Source organism: Amaranthus tricolor, chromosome 6 (genome assembly GCF_026212465.1).
Source record: "Amaranthus tricolor cultivar Red isolate AtriRed21 chromosome 6, ASM2621246v1, whole genome shotgun sequence".
Taxonomy (NCBI): domain Eukaryota; kingdom Viridiplantae; phylum Streptophyta; class Magnoliopsida; order Caryophyllales; family Amaranthaceae; genus Amaranthus; species Amaranthus tricolor.
In genome coordinates this window covers 7,895,038-7,913,864 of record NC_080052.1, presented here as the reverse complement: position 1 = coordinate 7,913,864, position 18,827 = coordinate 7,895,038, and the positions used below count along the sequence as shown (strand labels likewise).

The window sequence follows — 18,827 nt, the reverse complement described above, 5'->3', positions numbered from 1 at the left end:
ACTCCATGTCTTGGTTCAATTGAGAGAGTCTTTATAAGTCCTCCACCCCAAGGAACCTTTAGCTTTTACTTCATGCAGAGTTTGAATGAAGACATGCCTGAAAGTGAGTCCATGAAGCATAGCAATATTAGGTGTTTCATAGCAATCGTACATGTTGTAAGACAATATGTCCAACCTTAGTATTTTTTTCATTTATACTTCCATCTTATCTTCCCAAATGGAGAGCAACAATTTACTAAGTTTCTAAATGTTTGAAGAATTTACGCCCTTTACTCAAATAAAATTTTAAATTTACCAACTCCGTGAAAACAAGATACCTTGAGGAAACTTGCTTTAAGGAAAAGGTTGAAAAAACTCTCGGACTTATTAAGACTTTCATGACTGCCTTTGTCACTAGACTATGTACTATAAGTCCCTATAGAATAATATTGAAGACCTCATCCATAGGGTGTTCTTCAAGTTATTTTTGAAAATGACGAAAACCTAAAAAAAGCAATAGGGGACTCCATGCAGAAAGGATAGCCATTCAAAGAAGAAGATAAGATGGAAAAAAAAATGATAATCTAATACAATACCATCAAAGTTATTAGCATTATGATTAAACCCTAATAGGAAGAAAATTCAAAATTGTTGAATGTAAAAATCTAGCTAGGACTGAATTTGGTTGCATCTTGCGCGAAAGTACACAAGGTGCAAAACTAAGTTTCGAGTGTTAGTTTTCTTTATTATAAGCTTTGAAATAGCCATTGGAATAAAAGCTTCGAAAACATACCACTCAAATGGAAATACATAGAAGTGGGCTATGCAACATACACCAATCAGTTACAAGCTTTGAAACAAGCCATTTAAACCTTGGAAGGCAACAACAAACTTACTCCAATAAAAAGTACGACAACTATACACCACTAATAGAACCACTGGAAGTTTTTTGTTGTTATACATTTGAACATCAGCACCAAGCGTAGTAAATAACTCCAATTCGTAATGATCCAACTGCACTTAGATCGTAACACGAAACTATCAACGCATATACCATTGAAGTCCTTGGACAACATTTCTGAATGTGTTACGCAAACCATTCCCCCTCCCAACTTGATACATAAACCCCTGGGACTCTACACACCTGCGGAATAAAACAACAGAAAAATAACAGACGATCAGGAACCAGGTCTAAAGTTTAGCCTCATTGCAATTCATACTGTAAAACAGCAGACGTACTGCACAATCATTAGGCCCTGTACTCCACCATAGTATTAATATGAAGTGTTCAGAAGTTGCTCAAAGAAACACTTCTAACAGAAGGCAGGTAATGTACATTATTCTATTTTTCAGTTCTATGAAACAATTAAAACAAAAGATAGTAGCACGAACCAGGGCCAATTTGTCCCATAGAAGTAACTAAAAACACTGCTATTCTTTCCCCAAAATATCAGTGTATATCTTGCAAAGATCAAACAGCGTTGCACACCAAGGCAGAATTCATCAACTTATCATCACAGTAGGCTTCTATAGTAGGCTCAATGATATATAGTTTGCTTCCTATAGGTGAAGAAATCAAGAGGGGTTTGTAGATGACGTTATTTTCAAAAGAAAAAATCGATCAAGATGTCTCTTAATTTGAAAGAAACTTTTGACAACATGAGGTAGCGCCAAAACAATGCTTAATTCCAACAAATTTTTTTTGGGACTAAGTTGGGAAAATTTTGAGCTTTCTAGTAAGTCAAAAAGGGATTGACGCCAACCTAGAGAAAGGACAAGTTATACTAGATTTGGCCAAACCTATGTTCAAAAAAGATGTTATGAGACCGGCTGAGAATATGGAGGTATGAATACAAATACACCATGAATAAGAAGACGACCTATGCAATGGTGATCCTCTGATATCCTAAATAACGAAGAATTGTTAGATATTTAGTGTATCCAAGTGTTAATAAGACAGTGTGCTTAAATCTGTTGAATATTACATTCATCAAGAAGAAAAATGGAAATATAAAAGGTTCTGCGTGTCTCACGTGTTCTTCTTGCTACATCTTTATTTTTTGCCTGGTTTTGTACTCTATTCCTTTCTTAATGAAGTTTCTATAAGAAATTTTCACAAAAATTAAGAAAAATAGAATCTTTTAAATTATATATTATTTTATTGAATAATAATTTGTTGGAGAAAAAGTGGAAACCATAAACATTAAAAAATATTTAAAGAAAGTTAGTGGAAAAAAATGGAGACTACAACTAATAAAAAAATATTTTTATAAAGTTAGTGAAAAACATATGGCGACCATAACAAACATAAAAAGGTTAAAATGAAGTTAGTGCAAGATATGTATTGAATATAACCATTATTAAAATATTAACATGAGGATGAATAAGGTTATTCTTGTCCAAAATTTATGATATAAATAGAAATATTGTTTATAAAACAATAAATAGAACACTCTAAAATGTCAAATGAAAACTTCTTTAAGAAACAAAAGAGTATTTTTCTTTTTTTGTCTTCAATGACTTTGGTTCATGGATTGATGTGAATCATAATGAACAAGCTATAAAACATGAAAAGAAACATTTTCCTAAGTAATGTGTAGTTGATTAATCAATATGTTGATTAAGTAAAATAAGTCGATGAATTGTTGTCTTCTTATATGATGAATTACAAACATGGACATGAACTTTTGAGACAATAATCATGTTTTCTGATTTTATTATAACCCTCAAGTTCATAACACTCAAACACTTATGATTATCGAATCAAATATTACAAGTGATTTTTCTATATTTCCAAGATTCATATATTGTTCATCTATTTGACAACTTTTCTAGTGCTTGAAATTGTTGTGTGCTTGATTTTATTCTTGTTACAATTTTCTAGTTCAATAACCCAAAGCACTATGTGAGGAAAGTATTGTAATAAGAAAAGTTGCTAAAATGACTTCAAGTGATGTTCAGAATAAAATAAAATCTCTTATTGGTTCTAAGTTCGTTATGTCAAGATTGTAGCCATGAAGAATATTCGGTGATGAAGGATCTAAAGTTAAGTTTTCAGTTTTTATGTGTTTTACATATATGCTATACAGTGCTTGTTATTTTTGTTATGTTCTATTAACAATTTCAAAATAAATTGATAAGTGATTATTGGGTCTCTTAGGTTTTGTTATGACTACACTTTATATAAACAAATGTGCTTTAGAGATTGTATGAGGTCGATATTCGGTCTTGATAGAGATCGTTAATAGTGCCTATGACTTAGTCTATGAATGATATACTTGTCAAATGTATCCAAAGAAGTTAGATAAGATAAATCGCTTAGGATGTCAAATGTAGACAGGAGATCTACTATTCCCAAGTTTGATGATCTGACGTTACTTGAAAATAGAGACAGTGCTTTGTTCCCGGACTGGAGTCTGAAGCATTTAAGTCAGCTGCAATTTCTGTTAATTTTATTTTCTGATTTTTTAGTTGATGTATTAGTTAAAATTAATTTGTTGCATTATTTAATAAATAAGTTAATTGGCAAAATATTTTTTAAACCACCTTAAAATAACCATGTACTTTCTAAGAGTGGAATATTTCTCTCCTTATTTTTCTCCTTAAAATAGGCTTGTGTTTTAGATCAATTAAGTGAAAAACTACTTTGCCTATTCTAAGGAAAAAAAAAATCGTGGCTTTTTACTTGAAAATCAAGCTTCCACCTATTTATCTTTTAATAAGGAATTAACTGTGGTTTTTTAATCTTTAGATCTAAGATCCAGTTAATTCTTCTTAATCTTAGGAATAAGGAAGTAATTGGTAGTTATTCCCTTTTTATTAGCTAGTTGAACTCCTCTTTAAAGGGAACTTGATTCAACCGAATCAAGTAAGCCAAAAAGAGCCTAAGAGTCCATACGTGAGATTGATATTAACAAAAAATATTTTTGTTCCAAAATTGCCAATTAATTTATAAATATTTTCTTGTGCAACTCCTTAATTTTATCTTTAGTAATTTATCCTTTGTAAGGGGTTTTTGAGAGAATTGTTGTAACTAGACTTTGATAAGTCTAGAGGAGAATTAGAAAGCTTCGAGTGAAGCTAGAGAGTTAGAAGGCTTCGAGTGAAGCTAGAGAGTTAGTAGGCTTCGAGTAAAGCTAGAGAATTGGAGAAGCTTTAAGTGAAGCAAGAGAAAGAGAAAGAGAAAGAGAAAGAGAAAGAGAAGTTGGCCTAGTTAGAGAAGCTTCGAGTGAAGCAAGTCGTATTTGTTTTATGTAATTGTAACTAATTGCCTAAAACATATTAGAGAGTTTTGAAATCCTGAGGAGTCGTGGTTTTTCCTTCTATTTAGGCCTAGATTGTTTCCACGTAAAATTATGCTGTCTCTATTACTTTTTCATTTTAAGTTTAAGTTTTAATTCCGCAAACTAATTGCACAAAAACAGGGCTAAAAACACTTAAACTTATTACAACAACAATTCACCCCCCTCTTGTAGTTGTTCACCATCTCTAACAGTTTCTACAATTGGTATCAGAGCCCTGTTCCTCATTTGATTAGGAAACCCTGAGAGCAATATCCTGGATTTTAAAGATGTCGATAATAAATGAACGAATGGAAGAAGGGTACTCTATTCAAAGGCTACCTATGTTCGATGGAAAGTTCTATACATATTGGAAGAATAGGATGGAAATCTTCATCAAAGCCGAAAACTATCAGGTTTGGAGAGTTATCGAAATTAGAGACTTTGAGGTAACTACTACAAACTCCAATAACGAAATCATTCCCAAACCTATAACCGAATATGAAAGGAAGATTTTCAAAAAATGGAGATGAATGCTCTTGCCATCAAATTGCTACACTGTGGTCTTGAACCAAACGAACATATAATCGCATTATGGGTTGCAAATCTGCCGAACAGATTTGGGATTTGTTAGGAGTTACCCACGAGGGAACAAGTGAAGTAAATCGCTCCAAGATTGACTTGTTGATGTCTAAATATGAACGGTTCGTAATGGAACCTAGAGAAAGCATCGAAGAGATGTTTATTAGATTCATAAACATCACAAATGAACTTGTCTCTCTTGGAAGACATATTCCCACCGATGAACAAGTCAAGAAAATTCTAAGGAATCTCCCTCAAGATGAACGCTGGAGAGCCAAAGTCACAGCCATCTAGGAATCCAAAGATTTTACAAAGTTCAATCTGGAAGAGCTGGCTGGTTCCCTTATTACTCATAAATCGCATTTGGGAACAGCAGACAGTTGCCGAAACAAGAGTTTGGCTTTGACAGCAGCTGATCAAGAAGAGAATGTGATGAAGAGGAGGCTGCCATGTTGGTACGAAGATTCAAGAAGTTCTTCAGGAACAGCAGATACGCCAATCAAAGAAACAACAAAGAAAGAAGATCTGCCAATTCCAAATCTAACCTTGAATGCCATAAATGTGGAAGTACTGATCACTTCGTAAAAGATTTCCCTATGTGGAAAAATGAAAAGGGCAAGGGAAAGACAAGAGAAACTGGAAGACTGCCAACCAAAGAAAATCTCAATAAAACCGACTTTCGCAAAGCTATGATTGCTGCATGGGGAGAATCCAAGAGTGAAGCTGAGACAGAAAACCCCGAAGAGGAAGAAACAACCAATTTATGTCTCATGGCTTCACATGAAAGCAAAAATTAGAAGTCCAAAGGAAAGGAGGTAAAGTCTTCTAATTCATTTCCTAACCATCTGTTTAAATTAGATAAATATAAATTAATTGAGTTGCTCATGGAGACACAAGATAAATTGGATATATGTAATGTTGAACGTCTCCAGATTATAAAAGACCTTAAGATTAGTAAAGACCGTGTTTCCTATTTAAATACCTGTAGATCTGTAATTCAAAATAGATTATTTAACTTGCTAGATCAAAACATCATTTTAAAGGAAACATTGAAAAGAGTAAAAAAAGGAGAATATTATTCTTAATGTTGAATTAACTCAATATAAATTACTAGGCTTGAACAAGGAATTAACGACACATCCATAAATGATTTATGTATTGATTTTCAAAAATTGAAAATCGACCTAGAATCCAACAAAGCCAAAAATGAAACATTAAAACTTGAATTAAATTCAAAAGGAAAAGGGAAAATAAAAAATATTCCCAAATGGATTCTAGATTCTAGATACTAGAACTAAAAATACTAAAGGCCTAGGTTACAATAAGAATAATAAAAAGAAAAATTTCTATGTCGATCTCCCAAGTAGTAAAGTCTGTACCTTTTGTGGAAAAACTAGACATCTAAAATTTCAGTGTTCCAAAAGGAAACAACATGATGACTCCAATAGAAGTTATGTCGATTGTATTTTGATTAAGAAAGATGATTCATGTCAAATCGACAAAGAACCCAAGAAAGACTGGGTTCCTAATTCTAACAATTAGATTTGCAGGTTCTAGTAAGGGAGAACAAGTCATGGTATCTTGACAGTGGGTGTTCTAAGCACATGACAGGAGATAGATTAAAATTTCTCTCACTAGAAGCCTATGATAGGAGAACTGTGGCTTTCGGTGACAATATGAAAGGTGAAATCATCACCAAAGGAAAAGTAGGAAGGTCAAGTTCCCATGCAATTGATAACGTATTTTTAGTCGAGAATTTAAAACACAATTTACTAAGTATTTCTCAGTTATGTGGCAAAGGTAACTCTGTAAACTTCACTTCTAAAAAATGTATTATTTCCTAGGAGTGACACAGGAGACACTGTTCTGGAAGGAATCCGAAGAGGGAACACATATATTATGGACATCAACACTATTCCCAAATCGAACCTGACTTGTCTCAGTGTCATGGACTTTATTTTTGTTATTGTTGATCATTACAGTAGATTTACGTGGACTTTATTTTTAGCAAGCAAAGATGAAGCTTTTAATGAGTTCGTTTCTTTTGCTAATAAAATACAAAAAACTAGTAATAATCAACTTATTCACATAAGATCAGATCATGGTAAAGAATTTGAAAATTCAAGCTTTATAATTATTGCAATAAACATGGCATAAGTCATAATTTTTTTGCACCTAGAACACCACAACAAAATGGTGTGGTAGAAAGAAAAATAGAACATTAGAGGAAATAGCTAGGATCATGTTAATTGCTAGTGGTCTTCCTAGAAAATTTTGGGCCAAGGCTGTTAATACTGCATTCTATATTTTAAATCGTGTACTAATCAGACCTATCACTTCTAAAACACCTTATGAACTGTTTAAAGGTGTAAAACTAAATATTTCCTATTTTTGTGTGTTTGGGTGAGATGTTTTATTCATGTTAATGGAAAAAGAAACTTAGGAAAGTTTGGTGAAAGAAGTGATGAAGCAGTATTTCTTGGCTATTCATCACACGGTAAAGCTTATAGAGTTTATAATAAAAGAACTATGTGTGTAGAAGAATGTGTTCAAATTATTTTTGATGAAACTAACTTTATGACAAGTGAACAGGATACAAATAATTTTAAAATAGGTCTTGCAAATTTGGAAGATTATGAAGATGTAACTAGAGAACAAGATCAAAGAGCAATCGGAGAGGCACTAATTCAAGATCAAACCGATGTACCTGACCAAGCAGAACAGCCGGTAAATGAGGACCAGCAAGGAGTTCCCAATCCAGTTGTTCCCAGAAATGTACAAGATGATCAGGTTGAAGCTGAGCAGAATATCAATCAAGTCAGTGACGTAGTTTCCACAACCGTTCCTACAAGAGAATTTGAGCCTAAATCATGGAAATATCAAAAATATCATCCACTTGCCTTGATCATCAGTGATTTAAACAAGGGCACACAAACCAGATCCCAAATCAGAAATTTCTGTGCACACTTTGCGTTCCTCTCAACATTGGAACCCAAAAATAACGAAGAAGCTTTAAAACATTCCGAATGGGTTGTTAACATGCAAGATGAATTGAATGAATTTGAAAGAAATAAAGTGTGGCACCTAGAACGAAAACCAAAACACAAAAAGGTGATTGTACTAAAATGGGTATTTAGGAACAAATTAGATTAACACGGATCATATTAAGAAACAAAGCAAGGCTCGTGATTAAAGGACAAGAAGGAATCGATTATAGAGAGACATTTTCTCCTAGAACCAAAACCAAAACACAAAAAGGTGATTGGACTAAAATGGGTATTTAGGAACAAATTGGATGAACACGGAATCATAGTAAGAAACAAAGCAAAGCTCGTGGTTAAAGGGTACAATCAACAAGAAGGAATCGATTATACAGAGACATTTGCTCCGGGAGCCAAGTTAGAGGCTATCAAAATCCTAATTTCTTTTGCTTCTTTTAATGAATTTTAAATTATATCAAATGGATGTGAAATGTGCTTTCTTGAATGGTTTTCTTGACGAAGAAGTCTTTGTGGAACAACCACTTGGCTTTGAAAATCCTTCTTTTCTAGATCATGTCTATACGCTTGATAAACCTCTTTATGGGCTAAAACAAGCTCCTAGGCAATGGTATGAAAGATTATCAAAGTTTTTGGTTGAAAATAATTTTGTTAGAGGTAAAATTGAAAAAACCTTATTCTTCAAGAATAGAGGTTCTGATATTTTAGTTGTATAAATTTATGTTGATGATATTATTTTGGTGCTACTAATGAGTTGCTATGTAAAGAGTTTGCTAACCTAATGAGTATTGAATTTGAAATGAGCATGATGGGAGAATTAAATTTCTTTCTTGGCTTGCAAATTAAACAAATAACTAATGGAATTTTTATTCATCAACAAAAATATATAAAAGAACTTCACGAGAAATATGGTTTAAACAATGCTAAAACAAATCACACACCTATGGCTACAAACGTTAGACTAGATGAAGATTCGAATGGTATTGATGTTGACCAAACTATGTATAGAGGCATGATTGGTTCTTTATTATATCTAACCACTAGTAGACCCGATATTGCATTTAGTGTTGGCTTATGTGCTAGATTTCAAACAAAACCCAAAGAATCACATCATACAGCAGTGAAAAGAATTCTGATATATTTGAAGGGAACAAATGACTTGTCCCTATTTTATCCAAAAAGTGATGTCTATGATTTGAAAGGTTATAGTGATGCAGATTATGCAAGAGATCTTGTAAACAAAAAAAGCACTTCAGGTATGGTACAATTCCTTGGCTCTTCTTTAGTGTCTTGGTGTTCCAAGAAACAAAACATTTTGCATTATCCACTGCGAAAACAGAATATGTGGCAGGTGTAGCTTGATGTTCCCAAATGCATTGGATCAGGCAACAGCTAAGAGACTTTGGTATTAAGTTTGAATATGTTCCTATTTATTGTGATAATACTGGTGTCATATGCATATCTAAAAATCATGTGCATCATTCTAGAGTTAAACATATTCATATAAGACATCATTTTCTCAAGACTGATGTGGAGAATAAAAATATAACTGTTAAACATGTTAATACTAATGAGCAAATAGCAGACATTATGACTAAACCACTTCCAAGGGAACAACATGAAAAGATGAGGTTAGAACTTGACATGATCAAGCTCCACTAAAGTTTATGGCAAGCATTCTCCGCAAAGCAAGATAAAATTGAAAGGTTGATTCATCCACAAAAACCCTGATTAAGAAATTAATCATTGAAGGGTTCAGGTATGCAGTTATTTAAAGTACGTGCTGCGATTGCTTTCTTGAATGCATGTTTAAATTGATCAAACTATAGCAGCATTTGTTTAATAAATTTTTCAGCATATTTTTCTTCAATTTTTCAGCATCATTATTTTATATAGATGGTCAACGTAAAATAAATTATTAATGAGGATTGGATCGAAAAACTGTTACTAACAACCAATTCCATGAATCTATACACTAACCATTCATCATCCTCCTTGTTCACACATACAATTAATTAAATTAATTGTAGTACAACTCTTCAAGTAACCATCCTTTCACAAACTATAACACTACCCACTTGCACCCTCATGTCAAATCACTCCTTCTAAACCCTCACATCACTTTACTCACTTTACTCACTCTTAAACCGTCACTCTTATTCATCTTCCTCAAACACAGTTTCTACAATCTTCTTCACCATCCCTATTCACCATGAAAATACCAAAAGCTACCTCCTCATCCACGAAAACTAACAAGAAAATGCCAAAAGTAAAAACACCCAACCCATTAAAGGTCGTACATCCATCACCAATGATTACTGCACCATTATCCTCCTCAACAGAACCCAAACAATCTGACCAACCAAGCTCCTCAACCATGCATGGTAGATCAAAACACCAAAGCACCTCTACCAAAAAGGTATCATCATCTAGACCATCAAAGAAAATCAAGACTGTTGACCCAAAAAGTCCAGAAGAAATCGCTAAAGAGATATCAGTAGGATTTAGGCTCGATAAATACTGGTATGACACTACTCCCTTTCCTCAATTGCATGCCATTATTAAGAATCAAAATTGGGAAACCTTTATGACAAATTTTTGCTGTAACCCACTCTATCCCAATCTTATGCGTGAATTTATTTCTAATTTTTCAATTGATAATGGAGTATGTTCAAGTGTCGTTAAAGAAATTAAAATCGAGTTTAATTGTGTAATGCTTGGAGAATGGTTTGAAGTTCCTGTTGTAGGGTTTGACACATATCATGTAGGTACAAAAATTTTTTTTCAGGGATTAATGAGAAAATTGTGCTAAAGTTTTTAAGGATAAATGAAAGAAAGGAAGAATCAGTCACAATACTCTGCCCCCACTGCATAAATTACTTTACAACATTGCTCAAAGATTCATTTTGCCACACAACTCAAAGCGTAGCGAAGTAAATCTTCGTGATGCAACTTTAATCTAATGCTTAGCCAATCACATTAAAATAAATTTTCCTTCTTTGATGATCTCACATCTATCTGACTACGCAAAGAAGAAGTTTATGGTAGGCTATGGAGGTTTATTAACGTGGATTTTCAAGAAGTTTGGAGTCCCGTAGGATAGCCTACAGTTCCCCATGAGTCCCAATAATAAAATAGGTATCAAATGCCTTAACAATTTGCACCTAAAAGTTTCAGAAAAAGGGATTTTGGAGGGAATTATCAATGAGGAGGTCGAGGAACTAAATTCAGAAGAAGAAAAAGATGAAGAAAAAGAAAAAGAACAGAATGAGGGAAAAGAAAAAGAAGATGAAAAAGAAAAAGAAAAAGAGGATCAACAGCCTGTTCCAACTGCCACTAATGATGAAGCAGAGGTTTTTTCAAAAGGGGAACAGGATGAAGCTGGAAGTAAGGGGGAAAATTCTAAAGAAGAGGATGGTGAGGACCCAAATGATGATACTTCTAGTGATGAGGAAGTCAGGATGCCAACAAAGAAGGAGCCATTTGCCAAATAAAGAAAAAGTATTAGGCTTGCTTCAAAAGAAAGCATCCTATGGTTAGTTTAGATGATGACTCCTCCACACACACCTCATGTGAGCCTAAACAGAATAATCCTCCTTCACCAAAACCTGATGCACCACCTTCACCACACATTCCATCACCACCTTCACCTATTCCTTGTATACCACCACCAACCACCACACCTAACTCACCAAGTCTTGGTTTCATTGATTTTGCTAATCCCTCAGTTTCTGTCGATCCTATCCTTGCTAAATTGCAGGTTCTTCAGTCTCAATTTCATTCTTTCCAAGATGAAGTACGCGTCATCTTTGTATCACTCTCTGATCAGCTTACACAAATGGAGACTCATCTCAGTGCCAAGCTTAACATAGTGGAGGTGCAAACTGAGTATGTAAATGAAGATGAACCTGTTGTTTGATCCATCTCCTTACTATATTTTCCTCATGATGCTTTTCTTCATCAAACAAACAATTTATATTGACATTTTTGGGTGTACCAATACGGGTACACAATGTAATATGATACAATCTCTTTTTTTTCTGCTACACTATGGTCTGTGACAATTAAACTGCTGCATATTTTGATTGCATTATTCAGTGTTTGCTTTTCATTCCTGCTTCTACTTGCTTTCCTTTTTAATCGCTATACTCATATAGTTAGTGTTGTGGTATGAAAGCTCCTCTCCTTTTTGAATGATGTCAAAATAGGGAATATTTGGCACAAGCTTAAAAGGTATGCTGGATTATGGCTTAGTTTAAAAACTCTCTTATTTGTTTATCTAAGAAAAGTAGCATGCTCTAATGTTCTAATAATTGCTCTGAATGATCAAAATATACATGCTCTAATGTTCTGATTAGCTCTAATAAACTCTCTGAGCTACATTTTGAAGCTCTGATCAACATACTTTGAATGCTATACTATGAAACTGGAACTTATTGAAACAGTTATAATACACTGATAACGAAGTATATATATGCTCTGATGACTTGATAATATTATGTTCAGGCTTTGTGCTCTAATATATTTATATTTGATTTATGATGTATGCTCTGAATATCTGCTCTGATAAAATAAATTATTGTCTAATGTTTATTATGCTTAAGTTTGGTTTCAGTTATAATTTTGTCTATTCTAAATTGGTAATACTAAGTATCTTAGTAATTTATGTTCTTTAGTTTTAGGTTTATTTTAAAGACATAAGCAACAAACTTCTCTGAATTAATCTAAATGCTCTGACTATGCTTATGTTGTATTTAAATAATTCGAAATATTAGAGTAATCTGTTTTGTTATATATGCTTGGTAAATTATATTGTAACAAGTTGATTTGCTAAGTTATGTAGAGTAGCTATAATCTCTAGTATGATCTATGACTTTGGTTTTACTCTATTTTGTTTAAGTTTGTTTAAGAGTTTGTCATCATCAAAAATGGGAAATTTGTTGGCTCTCTTAGGTTTTGATGATGACTACACATTATATAAAAAAATGTATTTTAGAGATTGTATGCAGGTCGATATCCGGTCTTGATAGAGATCGTTGATAGTACCTATGACTTAGTGTATGAATGATGTACTTGTCAAATGTATCCAAAGAAGTTAGATAAGGTAAATCTCTTAGGATGTCAAATGTGGACAGGAGGTCCACTGTCCCTAAGTTGATGATCTGACGTTACTAGAAAATGGAGACAATGCTTTGTTCCCAGACTAGAGTCTGAAGAATTTATGTCAGTTGGAATTTCTGTTAATTTTATTTTCTGATTTTTTAGTTGATGTAATAGTTAAAATTAATTTATTGCATTATTTAACAAATAAGTTAATTGGAAAAATACTTTTTAAACCACCTTAAAATAACTGTGTACTTTCCAAGAGTGGAGTATTTCTCTCCTTATTTTTCTCCTTACAAATAAGCTTGTGTTTTGGATCTAATTAAGTGAAAAACTACTTTGCCTATTCTTAGGAAAAATAAACCGTGGCTTTTTACTTGAAAATCAAGCTTCCACGTATTTAATAAGGAATTAACCGTGGGTTTTTAATCTTTAGATCTAAGATCCACTTAATTCTCCTTAATCTTAGGAATAAGGAAGTAATAGGTAGTTATTCCCTTTTTATTAGCTAGTTGAACTCCTATATAAAGGGAGCTTGATTCAACCGAAGCAAGTAAGCCAAAAGGAGCCTAAGAGTCCATACGTGAGATTGATATTAACAAAAATATTTTTGTTCCAAAATTGCCAATTAATTTACAAATATTTTCTTGTGCAACTCCTTAATTTTATCTTTAGGAATTTATCCTTTGTAAAAGGTTGTTGAGAGAATTATTATAACTAGACTTGGTTAAGTCTAGGGAAGAATTAGAAAGCTTCGAGTGAAGCTAGAGAGTTAGAAAGCTTCGAATGAAGCTAGAGAATTCGAGAAGCTTCGAGTGAAGCAAGAGAAAGAGAAGTTGGCCTAGTTAGAGAAGCTTCGAGTGAAGCAAGAGAAAGAGAAGTTGGCCTAGTTAGAGAAGCTTCGAGTGAAGCAAGTTGTATTTGTTTTATGTTGTAACTAATTGCCTAAAATATATTTGAGAGTTTTGAAATCCTGAGGGGTCGTGGTTTTTCCTTCTATTTAGGCCTAGAAATTTTTCACGTAAAATTGTGTTGTCTCTTTTAATTTTTCGTTTTAAGTTTAAGTTTTAATTCTGCAAATTAATTTCGCAAAAACAGGGCTAAAAACACCTAAACTTTTTACAACAACAAATCCCCCCCCCCCCCCTCTCGTAGTTCTTTACCATCTCTAACAGTTTCGACAGTGATTTGGAGAATCCACAACCAGTTGAAACAATTAGCTCCTACGAAATCCACATTGATAAGGAGGCCAATTAGCTGAATATTGTTCATGTTTTATCAAGATTAAATATATTATAGGAATATTATCAATGGTACCCCTGTGTTATTGCACTTTATATTTAGTACCCCTTGTTTTTCGTAATTCCAATGGTACCCCCAAACTATCTTGCTAATTACAAACGTCACACTTTTTAAGTTTTTTTCGTTAAGTGGCCGTTAATTTTTAGAAAAAACCAACCATTGTTAGTTTCTTCTTCTTTCCTTTTCCTTCTCCTCTTCCTTCTCTCCTTCCATGGCTGCTTCTTCAAGGTTTACTACTTCAAATGCCTTAGGTTTACTACTTCCACAACCCATGCTCAATTACCACTATTGAAATAATCCCTAATCTAAACTTCTATTGTAAATCATCATTCATCAATCAACACCAATAATTTGTCTCACCATTCCACTTTCATAGTTTTCCCTGTATTGCTCTAGAACTGTAACGTACTGGTAAAATATCAACCAGCCAGTGGCACATGTGCCAGTATTTTCAAAATCACAGTCACCTCGTAAGGTAGAATCTTTGCTCAATTAAACAAAAATAGTATCAAACTAATTTTTAGATAAAAGACTTGCTTTACTTGCAGTCTATTATATGTATGGATGTGATTGCTTGTTAATTACTGATCTTTTGTGCTTTCAGCTGTTATTAACTTCATCAATCTCAAAATCTATCCCCCCACACTAGAACAGGTTCACAGAACAAAAACACATAATCAACTTATATTGAGTACACATTTATATAGCTTAATTTAATTTAATGAGTACACATAACTCCAAGTATCACTCAACACAATTTAACTCATGATCTAACTACATACCTAATTCCATCCAACTCTATGATTCCAATTATAACACCCACTCACAATCAAACTAAACTTAAACTTCCTTATTGAACAAACTCCACACATACTTCCAACTTACAGATACAAATAATGAGCTATATACACAAATTTTCTTAACATTTCAAATTAAATGAAATTAAATCAACTTATGTTCAAACTCATATTTATGATCCGAATTGATGATCAACTTTGTCAATTGCAAATCCTTGTTCCAATGCACTTTCAAGTTTCATGTACTTGAGTCAAAATTAAAATCTCCAATCATATATTACGACCTCAAGAGCAATGCATACGATCTTAAGAGCAATTCAATTTCATAAAAAATATATTAAAACATTCTCAATTAAACCTTAATTGAAATAAGACTAATTACTTCTCAATTTTCAATTTCAATCTTCAATTTCATAAATAATATACCCAACAACAATTTAGTATAATTTTCTTAAAAATTAAGACTACTCTAAAAATAAATCAGGAAAGAGATAAATATAGCGTTTAAAATTCAAAGGCTTGAAATTCGTTTTGCTGGGAGTGTACCTTCAAGCTACAGCTGGGTGCCTCTGGCAGTGGTTCTGTTAGTCAACATAGGTGGGTTGTGAAGCGGCATTCGTGGCTGATAGGGGCGGCGGCGGCGGTTTTGAGATTCAAGGTTGGGCTGCCGGCAATGGGGCTACCGACTTGGTAGGCATTAGTTGGAGGTGAACTTGTTTGGACTTGGCTGCTAGTGAGTGTTGATTTTCCAATTAAATTTAGATTTATTTTATACTACATTTGCTTATTTTGTCAAACAATTCAAAATACAACTTTTACAAATTATTTTAGGGCAACAAAATAATTTCATTAAAATAAGATTTATTTAGACTTAGTTTAAAACAAAAATCGAAGTGTTTAAAATTGCGTCTATTACAATTTTTATTGTAAAAGAACACTTAAAATTCATTTAATATTTGAAAAACTTTGTTATTATTCAAAAAATACATCTATACTTATTTGTCTTTTTTTTTTCTATTATTTTTATGAATAGGACAAACATAAAAAGATATACACTAATAATATAGTCATTTATTTAATTAAAAAAAAAGCACATTAAGTAGATACAATAACTATGATCCTTATTAAATTAAACAATGACAAGTATAGTGATCTTGTAATAGGTTTATCAAAGCCACATTATATTGTAACATTTTTGAAGCCCCAGTAATTTCATAACAACAAATGAAAAAAGTCAATAATTTTCACAATTAATAATTCAAATATAACAATTTAATCAATTATCTAATAAGCCAGTAATACCAAAACAAAATCAAGTCTCAACTGATAATCTAAATTAAAAAAGATCTAAGATAGCAAGAATTTTCATTAAAATGCTAAGAATTCTAATAACTCCCATGTGTGCTATTCATAAAATAATCATGTTATGGTCGAGATTCTCAAAGTAAAAATGTAGAAACTAGTGTCCATGTATAATATAGATAAGAATAAACCTTGATAAGCTTGCTCCAAGGGGGTCCATCAAATGACTAAACAATCAAAATTATTTTTATATTATTCATTAAAAGTTTTTCAAAATTATATTTTACTGTATTTGTACTTTTTGGTTAATTAATAGGAGTTGCTAGTTCTAGTTTGTAGGGTAAAGGTAGTGAAGATACCTTAAAGTTTTTCACTATGGCTTTTACCTTTAATCCTTTGGTCAAAAGTACTTTTGTTGGATATAGTGTTTTGGTTAGGTAAAATAATAATTTAACTCTAAATTGTAAGCTTTAAATACTTCAAACAATGATGATTAACCACTTAACATGTAAGATGAACAAACCAACCTGATCAAATCCACTTTTGATGCCTAATGTATATTTTGTAGTAAAATTGAATCTCTAATGAAATAAAATGAATGATAAGGAATTTTATGGGCGTGGGGATCCTTTATGTGTATACATAGTTGTGCCTAGTATTGGATAAAAGCACCTAACATTAATTATATTTATGGAAAATTTAATTTTAAAAATCTCACCTTTTGTTCGTTGTTTTTTTTTAAAATTTCACCTTTTGATTATTTTTTAAAAATTCGACCTTTATATTTCGTTTTTTCTTTTAAAGACAACGTGCAAAAGATGGAATTTTAAAAATAATATTTTCCTAAAATATCAATATTTTTTACAACTTCTCAAATTAATTTCAAAGTTTACATATATTGCTACTCATAGTAGCTACTGCTACTACAAACCAGAATTTACTTCTATAATTTTAAAACTCTACTTTTTATGAAGCTAATAAGATATTATCACATACAAACACGATTTATTCAAAACAAAAAAAAACCTTCAATTAACAATTTGAGTATTCAATAAATGTAGGAAAATAAGGAAATAATTTGATAAGAATTCTTTGATTTGATTTTATTCCAGGATTTTATATTTTAGGAAGTTAAGATATTGTTATTTTGTTTTATCTCTAGCTTTTATCTTTGTATTTATAGGGGTGATTTCCTCTACTTTGATTAATAAGAAAAACTAAATGATTCAAGGCTAAACCCAAAACCAAACTTGTGTAATTAATTTCTTCATGATATAAAAGCCGTAAGATGTATTCCGGGACCAACAATACCTTTTTTCGGTTCTCATCATCTACCTTAAACCCTTTTCTTTTATTATCCTTTACCTCTTTATCAACAATGGCATAACAAGAAACTCAAAACAGCTAACAAATGATTTCTGTAACTCAAATTGAACAAAAAGTCCAACAGAATTTCAAACAAATGAATATACATACCAAACCCACAACTAATGAATTTGGAGATCTTAAGGTGGTTGAGAAACTTACATATCATAACTTACATAGAGTCCCGGGAATGGCTCCACCATATTACAGCTGCACCCCAAACCCTACTGATCCGAAATATCTGCAATGGAAACAACAAGACTCACTTGTTGTAACAGAATTGAAATTCCTAATCTTAATTATTTTCGACTAATTCTTAATTCCTTCAATTTAATTCCTAATTTTCGATTTCTAAGCTCCAACTTCATCTAATTTATAAAATCTTATATTCCAACTAACTATATATTTATTGATTTAAATTCTGATTTAATTTCCAATTCGATTTTCAAGTTCTTTAATTATTTAATTTTCTTTCAATTCCTAATACTTGCTCGATTTCTTAAACTATTCAGAATATGAAATTTTAAATTTTTATTATTTCTAAATAATTTTTTTTAGTCCAAAAGTTTCGATAATTAATTTCTATAAAAAAAAATCAAAATCATTCAATTAACTTTTGGTTTACAAAAACTTTACGTTTAAAAATTTTTATCTTCTTAATTATTTTCGTTAAGGATTATTTTAATGTCTTTAACACTTTTATTTAAATTATTTTAAACTACTCCTAGTATATTTTTATTAATAACTTTAATTAAGGTTTTAAGCTAGTTTTGCACCTAAAATATTCATAATTACCTAAATCTATTAGTCAAAACCTACATATACTTTTTATTACTTATTTACTTATATAAGTAAAGTAAGTTTGAAAGAAATCAAACTTCATCCTTACCATCATGTTGGATGGTTATGGATAAGATATGGAGACATGATTTTTTTTTATTTTTTTATCCAAATATTATAAGATCTTGTCCCATAATTATCTTCTTTATATACTAGCTATTTTCCTAACATTCTACCTTGCAAAATTACAAAACTCACCCAAAATATATCATTCTAGTTGTGTAGTATTAAGGAATTAAGTCATCCACTTTTCTTTCATTTTCTCCTAATTCCACTTC

At 31.9% G+C, this 18,827-nt stretch overlaps 1 long non-coding RNA gene across 1 annotated transcript; it reads right to left on the bottom strand.

Annotated features, from left to right (window-relative positions):
- Positions 1 to 243: 243 nt before the first annotated feature.
- LOC130815182 (uncharacterized) lies at positions 244 to 15,802 on the bottom strand. Its single transcript, XR_009042544.1, has 3 exons — positions 15,589 to 15,802; positions 7,549 to 7,686; positions 244 to 1,123 (listed from the first exon to the last, which is right to left on the bottom strand). It is a non-coding gene; the product is annotated as an uncharacterized LOC130815182 (long non-coding RNA).
- Between the last annotated feature and the right edge of the window lie 3,025 nt (positions 15,803 to 18,827).